The 7,864-nt window shown below is 45.0% G+C and overlaps 1 non-coding gene across 1 annotated transcript; it reads left to right on the top strand.

The window, feature by feature from the left end:
- The first annotated feature begins 6,932 nt into the window (after positions 1-6,932).
- LOC113456714 lies at positions 6,933-7,064 on the top strand. The gene has a single exon (XR_003377464.1). It is a non-coding gene; the product is annotated as a small nucleolar RNA SNORA70 (small nucleolar RNA).
- The last annotated feature ends 800 nt before the right edge of the window (positions 7,065-7,864 follow it).

The raw sequence follows: 7,864 nt of genomic DNA, 5'->3' as shown, positions 1-7,864 counted from the left end.
ATATTATCTTATGTAATTTTATGTCTTTTGCAAAAGTGAAGGGAATAAAGCAGAAATAGAAAAAGAGACTTTGATATTAAGTCACATATTTATCATTTATGGCAGTTTTCATTTCTTCCTGTAAATTCCGGTTACCGTCTGGTTTCAATCCCTTTCTGCCCAAAGGACTTTTTATATCATCTTGTAAGACAAGTCCTTGAGTCATCTCTGCTGCGAGCCCTTTTATCCACTGGCTTATATTTTAATCTGAGACTGTTTTCATTTAGGTTTTGTTTGAAGGATAGTTTTGATTACTGTAGAATTTTTCTTTTGGCAGGTTTAGTGTTTTTTAACTAGTTCTTTTGAATATGCCCTTTTGGTTTCCATTATCTCATATGAAAAGGAAGAATTGAAGTTAATGTACTTTCTAGATGAGCAGAACCGTTTTTCTCTTGCTGCTTTGTGTGTGTGTGTACTTGTGTGGTTGTGGGTGTGAGTGTACATCGTGTGTGAGGGCTATATGACACCTTCGGCCGTCATTTCTCAGGACAGTGTCCATCTTCTATTTTATTTTTTTAAACCAGGGTCTCATTGGCCTGAAACTCACCAAGTAGACTAAGCTCACTGGCCTGTGAGAGTCAAAGATTCATCTCTACCTGCTCGGTACTGGAATTACAAACACAAGAACACACTACATTTCCTGGCCTTTTTAAATTAAAAAAAAAAAAAAACTTAAATGTGGGTTCTAGGGTCATCATGATTGCAAAGCATGGGGGTTTGAATGAAAATGGCCCCCATAGGGAATGGCACTGTTTGGAGTTGTGGCCTTTTTGGAGGAAGTGTGTCACTGTGGAAGTGGGCTTTGGGGTCTCACATATGCTCAAGCCATGACAAGCTGACCGTTTACTTCCTGTTGCCTGCAGATTAATGCATAGAACTCTCAGCGCCCTCTCCAGCACCACATCTGTGTGTGTGCTGCCTTGCTTCCCACCATGACGATAATGGACAACCCAGAAACAGTCAGCCACTCAACTGTTTTCCTTAATAAGAGTTGCCGTGTTCGTGGAGTCTCTTTACAGCAATAGAAACCCTAACAAGGTATGAGCTGTACTAAGATCTCCTTAGTCTTCTCTTAGTAACATTGTTTGGTTTTGTCTTCTGAGGCAATAACTTCCTATTGTAGCCTTGGCTGGCCTCTACCTCTGCAGTGCCAGGATTAAAGGTGTGCACCATCATTCCCAGTTTCTCTTGCCACTTCTGAGATGTTCCGTCTTTGTTTTCAACAGTTGAACTACGGAGTAGGCCCTTTTATTTTGAGGCACAAGAATTTCTATTCTTATTTATTTTCCTTTCTGTCCTACAAAATACGTCATTTGTACTGACCTGTTTCCTCCCTTCTTCCCTCCCCACCTCTGTGTGTGTGTGTGTATGTGTGTTAGTGTGAGAGAGAGAGAGAAAGAGAGAGAGAAATGCTAGAGATCAATGTTGACTGTCTTCCTCAGCCATTCTCAACCTTAAAATTTTTATAAAAATTATTTTTATTGATTATTTGGGAATTTCCCATAATGCACCTCAATCACCCTTACTTCCCAGTTCTCCCAGTTTCACCCCCCTTTAGGCCTCCCTCCTCAAATGTTTAAAAAGTCCAATTTGCGTTGTCCATATCATCACTGGAGCATGGTCAAACTCTAAGTGGCCAGCCTCTTAAAGAAAAGTGAGTCTGTCTCCCTGCACCCCTCCACAATAGCCATCTATTTTGGAATGATGTTTGACGTCTTTTTGTATGTTGCTTTTATTGTTTGATGAATAAAACTGTTTCAGCTAAAGGCTTAGCAAAGTCAAGCGGGAAATCTGAACAGAAATATATAAAGTAGGTGAAGTCAAGTAGATGCCAGCCAGGCAGTTGCTGAGGAAAGACAACATGTAGAAAATGAGGTAACGCCACGGTCACGGGGCAATACATAAACTAATAGAAATAGATTATTTTAAGATATAAGAGCTAGCTAGAAATACGCCAAACAGTGCTGTAATTAATATAGTTTCTGTGTGATTATTCGGGTCTGGGCAGCTAGGAAATGAAAGCGCAGTCTGTTTACAGTGGAGAACTACACTTCAGCCTCATGGTCACAATGTTTTTGTTTGTTTGTTTTCGAGACAGGGTTTCTCTGTTTACAGCCTGTCCTGGAACTAGCTCATGTAGACCAGTCTGGCCTCGAACTCACAGAGATCCGCCTGCCTCTGCCTCCCTAGTGCTGGGATTAAAGGCGTGTCTCTTCAATGGTTTCCTGTCTAGGTTGTTATTTTTGGGATAATGGGGATGAGGTATCACAGAAACCTGCTATATCTCTCTTTCTCAACTATGAGCCTGCAGCCATCAACGCCACTGCAGAAGTTTCTTTGTTCTTTATAGTCAGTCAGCAGGAGCACAGATCGTGGGTTCCACATAGTATCTGGCTACAACACAGACCAGACATCCACCTGGCTTCCAGCATCAGCTCGTACCACGGACTTCAATATTGTCTCTGGTGGCAATACAGGTCACAGACACCAATACAGACCCTGGCTGCAGTCCAGGGCACAGATGTCACCATGGCTTCGGGTGGCAGCACAAGCCACAGACATTGTAAGGCTTTCGGTAGTAACAGGCCATGGCTGTGGCTGGACCAAGGACCCAGACATGGCTCCTGGTGTTAGCAGGCCACAGATATCTCCAGGTCCTCCGGCAGGAGTACGGGACATGCACGTGCACATCAACACGACCTCCCGATGGCAGCTCAGGCCTCAGACATCAGCATGGTTCGGCGTCTTTCCACCGCATCTGTACCATTCCACTTCTCCATCGTCCCCACTGGAAGCTCTCACTGCGCAGTGGCACTGGAAACTGCTTCGCATTACTCGGCACACTTTTTTGCCCGCATATCTCTGTATGCAAATGCTCCTGGCAGGGGTCTGGCTCAAGGCCTCTGCTCTCTCAAACACCATAAATACCAGGTCATTGTCAAGACTTCTTTGATCACAGCTGTACTTCAGGTTTTCACCTTCAGTAGCCACGACATGCTCCCAGATCCGGTTTGGCAGCACCAGTTCCTCCTCGAGGTCTAGCAGTTTGTACACGAAGTAGGTATTGGGGTTCACCTACTTGAAGCGCTAGATCTGTGCCTGATGGCTGCCAAGTTGGTCAGGCTGCCCAGCCGGGCCACAGGCTCTTTATCTTGGTGGGGGGTTTAAAGGCATGCGCCACCACTGGCTCCACCTTGATTTTTGAGCCGGTTTTTTACTGACTCTGGAGATCCTCAATTCCGCTAGACTGGCTGAAAAGTAAGCCCCAAGGGTTTGCCTGTGTCCTTCTTTCCAGTGCCGGGTTTGCGGGCACAAGCTACCTACCGGCTTCCAGTACTGGTGTTCAGGTCCACGTGATTAGTCGGCAGATACTTACTGACTCAGCAATCTCCCACATCCCAGTTTTTAAATTTTTTTCTTGCTTTTCTTTTTAAGGATATCTTCCTAAGGGCCAGTCCTGGGCCTGCATTTTAATAGTCAATGATTGTCAGTTACATCGAGCACTTCAAGCAAGAAGGGCTGTCGTCCACTGCTGACATCTGTTAATGGGTAAGAGAACAGACTCGAAACTCAGGGCACTTTAAAGTCTGCCCCAGCATTTCCTCTCCACTAAGCCCTTTCGGTCTGCCCACACGTAGGCAGCCTGGGAAGCCAGCCAGGCTTGTGCGTTTTGGCCTGTGCCATCATTCGGTCTCTGCTGCCTGTATGTACGGCCCCAGTCAGACATATGCTCGCCCTAACCGGGACCAGAATCTTAGACTAATAGAGCCGTTCACCTCTGTGTACAACCACTGCCTTCCATGTGCGCCATCGCACGTGTACGCCATCCATCGCACGTGTACGCCATCCATCGCACGTGTACGCCATCCATCGCACGTGTACGCCATCCATCGCACGTGTACGCCATCCATCGCATGTGTATGCCATCCATTGCACGTGTGCCTCTCACTGAGACCCAGGAACGGCCTCTGACTCCAGCACCCACAGCCTGCCACACTGCAGAGCTGGGAGGGTGGCTCAGAAGCAGCCCAGGCGAAGGCACCCCCGAGACACTGCTCTCTGGCTGTTCTTACCCAGCATTCAATAATTTGATTTGTCCATTTGCTTCTGTGACAAAGAAGTCCAGGTTAGCTTTGGCCTTTCATGTCCGTGCCCTCCCTAGAGGAAGACTAGCTCCATGTGCAGGCACGCTCCAGTACATCAGGCTAGTCCGTCATTCAAATGCAGGCTATCGTGGTAAGCCCAGATCCTGATTGTTAGCTTATGTGTTGGGTTTTTTTTCCTACTTTGTAGCTGCCATGTTGATTTACAAAGTATTAGTTTATTTAGTACTCAGGACAATACATTTTTTACTTTCCTTATTCTAACTTTGGTGTTCAGGACAGCTTCAGGTGTAAGAGATACTAGGGGTGACACAGAGGAGAGAAACTGGATTCAGAGAGAAAGACATTAGGCAGGACTAAAGGAGTAGTCAGTCGCTTGAACCTGAGCTTGGGTATTCTGCTTCTCAGCTGATGGTCTGGGTACACTACCTGCCTGATTTCTTCTAAGGGAGAGCTGGGGATGAGAGTACTGTTCTCCACCCCTCACCCCCATCCCGCCCTCATCCAGCCCCCACCCACCCCAACCCCCCTGCTCCTGCCCCACCCAGCCCCTCCCCTCTTACGAGTCCCCTGGAGTTCCCTGCCCCTACAGACTTTGCTGTCATCATAATGTTGCCGTGAAAGGGGATTTGAAGTTTGGTTTACAGCAGTTGTACACAGTCTTTTGTTCTAATTATAGCAGGATTAATCTTTCTTTAGTAGATAACTATTAATAATTCATATAATTATCTTTAATAATAAATTTCTGTTTAAAAGCGTCCACTTCTTATTGATTTTCCCAGGGGCATCCCTTCAGTTCCGGAGTTTGGTTAAAGTTTTAGCAGATTATTAAGACTTCCATGAGTAGAGATTCTGATTAATTTTTAGAGAAATAAGGATCACTTTCCAATGGAAGAAGATGTCAAAGCATTGATAATGTCCAAATAGATAGATAGATGTGCATGGGAGTGACAAGAATAAAAACCTAAAGGGCTCTAGAAATCCTCCTGCCTCGGTCACATGAGTTCAGATTCCCTGAGGCCAGATCTCTTGGTTCTGCCATGGCTTATCTTTGTTGTTTTTGTTTAACTACAAGAAGAGTGTGGTGGATCTTTCCCCTTGGCCCGTCCTCTCGATCACGGAGCTTGAGGTCTGAAAGTACTGTCCACTGGCTTCCTGGCACTGTGGCTTCTGGTTAGTTTGGCCAACAGAAAGTGCTAGAAAGAAGGCTGGAGATTAGGCACATTTAGCTCTGGTTTGGTGTGTGTGCTGCCGGAGCAGGGGTACTAGACTCTGCCATTGTCAGTACCCAGGCCTTCCTGTGCAAACACACGCTAAATCAGCAGTTCTCAACCTGTGGGTCAAGACCCCCTAAGGGTTGAGCAACCCTTTCATAGTGCTCACTTAAGACCATCTGCATGTCAGATAATACTGTATAATTCATAACTGTCGTGAAATCATAGTTATGAAGTAGCAACAAAAGTTCAGGCTGTGGGTCACTACAACATGAAGAACTATATTAAGAAGTCGCAGTGTTGGGAAGGTTGAGAACCACTGCTTTAGATGAGTGTTCATGCCTGAGATGCCTTCTGAAGTGCTGGAAGCTCACAGAACGCTGATGCAGAGAACTAGCTTTGGTTAGGGGAAAAGTTCTGTGGTGGTTCATATTGTCAATTTGGCACGATCTGGAGCCACTTAGGAGACCAACTCTGGCACAGGTTGTGGGGGACTATCTAGATACAATTAATTAAAGTTGGAAGATCCATCTTAACTGTGGGAGGCAGCATTCCCTGATCTGAGGTCCTGGACTAAAACTAAAGGAGAAAAATACCCTGAACACCAGTGATTATGGAACTTTCTCGGACCAGTGTGCTCGGACTTTCTCTGTCCCACCAACCAGCTCCCAAATCACAATGTTATTAATTATGAAAACTCAGCCAATAGCTTAGCTTGTTTTAGCTAACTCTTATAACTTAAATTAACCCATTTCTACTCAGCTATGTGTTGCAGCATGACCTGTGGCTTTTCTCTCTCCTCCTGCATGTATGTTCCCTGCCTTCTTCTTCCCAGCACTTTGTGAGCCTGGAAATCTTGCCTAGCTATTGGCCATGCAGCTCTTTGTTAAACCAATCACAACAACATATCTTTACATAGTGTAATGGAATCCTCAGTCTCTGCTTCCTGACTGTGGACAGAGTGTGGCTAGGGCTTTAATCTCCCTCTCATACTTGACCATCCACTGAACTGGGAGCAGGAGCCGCCTTTCCTCTTTACGTTGCTTTTGGCAGGTGTTTTGTTACAGCAAGAAGGAAACAGCTAAAACAAGGGCCAAACAAGAAGTTCTCAGACCTTTGAGGAGGACCTGGCTTGGCTATTGCTTTGCTATGTGATCTTTCCACCCTCTGGATTTCAAGAGCTTCATCTGTATAAAGAAGTGTTCGGTTAAAATCAGAAGCCGTTGTATATCTTTTTCCTATGTGTCTTGAAGGGGAATGTGAAAAATATCCACAATGACACACTTTTAAAAATGTATTGTTCTCTGAGTTGAGGCCAGCCTCACCTAGATCTAGAGAGCGAGTTCCAGGACAATCAGGGCTACACAAAGAAACCCTGTCTTGAAAAAAAAAAAAGAGAAAGAATAAGAAAATATTGCTATTTTAAATAGTTAAAAAAGAATTTAGCATGCAAATTTGTTATTATTAACATTTAAATATAAAATGTTTACATAATTTCTTCAAATATATCCAGTGCAATTTTAATATCCTAGTGAGTTTTGGATGCAATATCATTTGTTTAAAAAAAAATAGATGTTGGCAACCAATTAAGCTAACCAGGTTCCTTTACTCTCAGAGGCCTGCTCTGAGGTGGCGATGGAGCCCTCCTTCTTGGTAGTGTAGCAGCCTATTCCCTATATGACTGCCCGAAGGGACTTGGGAGACAATGTTCTGGTATGTATTCATGCCTCTGATCTCAGTGCAGACCCTAGTATAGGGTCCTGACAGGTAGGTAGTGGGGTGCCTTTGGGAAACCCCAGTACACAATGGCCATCGTGTCCATTTACCCTAAGCTGCAGAATGACATGTGATCGAGGCCCTGAATAGAACCAAATTCAAATTCCCCACCTACCAGAAGATCCGTATCTCTAAGAAGTGGGCCTTCTCTAATGCAGATGAATGTGAAGCTATGGTAGCTGTGAAATGGCTTATCTATGATATCTGGTGATCCAGTACATTCCCAGCCATGATCCCCAGAAGCACAGCACCCCAGGGCCTATCAAGTCATGTTCAGTAAATAAATCTCACATCCACTCTGAGAAAATCCTGGCACCTTCTGGACAGTTGAGCATCTCCTTCCCAGCCACGAAACTCACTGAGGTGGATGATGGACTCAAGCTTTGTACGCTGAAGGAGAAGCACATGGTCACAGAATTAGCTGCTGATGCGCTAGGTGAAGAATGGGAGGGTTGTGTTGTCCAAATCAGGGGTGGGAACAACAAGCAAGGTTTTGACATGAAGCAAAGGACAGAATGTATCTGCTATTGAGTAAGGGGCATTCTTGTTATAGACCAAGGAGGACTGGAGAGAGGAAGCTCACGTCTGTTCCAAATGCATTCGGAATGCAGATCGCAGATCGGAGTAATTTCAACATGGGTTTTGTAAAAAAAGAAGAAGAAGAAGAAGAAGAAGAAGAAGAAGAAGAAGAAGAAGAAGAAGAAGAAGAAGAAGAAGAAGAAGAAGAAGAAG

This window comes from Microtus ochrogaster, chromosome 10 (assembly GCF_000317375.1).
Source record: "Microtus ochrogaster isolate Prairie Vole_2 chromosome 10, MicOch1.0, whole genome shotgun sequence".
Taxonomy (NCBI): domain Eukaryota; kingdom Metazoa; phylum Chordata; class Mammalia; order Rodentia; family Cricetidae; genus Microtus; species Microtus ochrogaster.
This window is presented reverse-complemented; position numbering and strand designations above follow the sequence as displayed.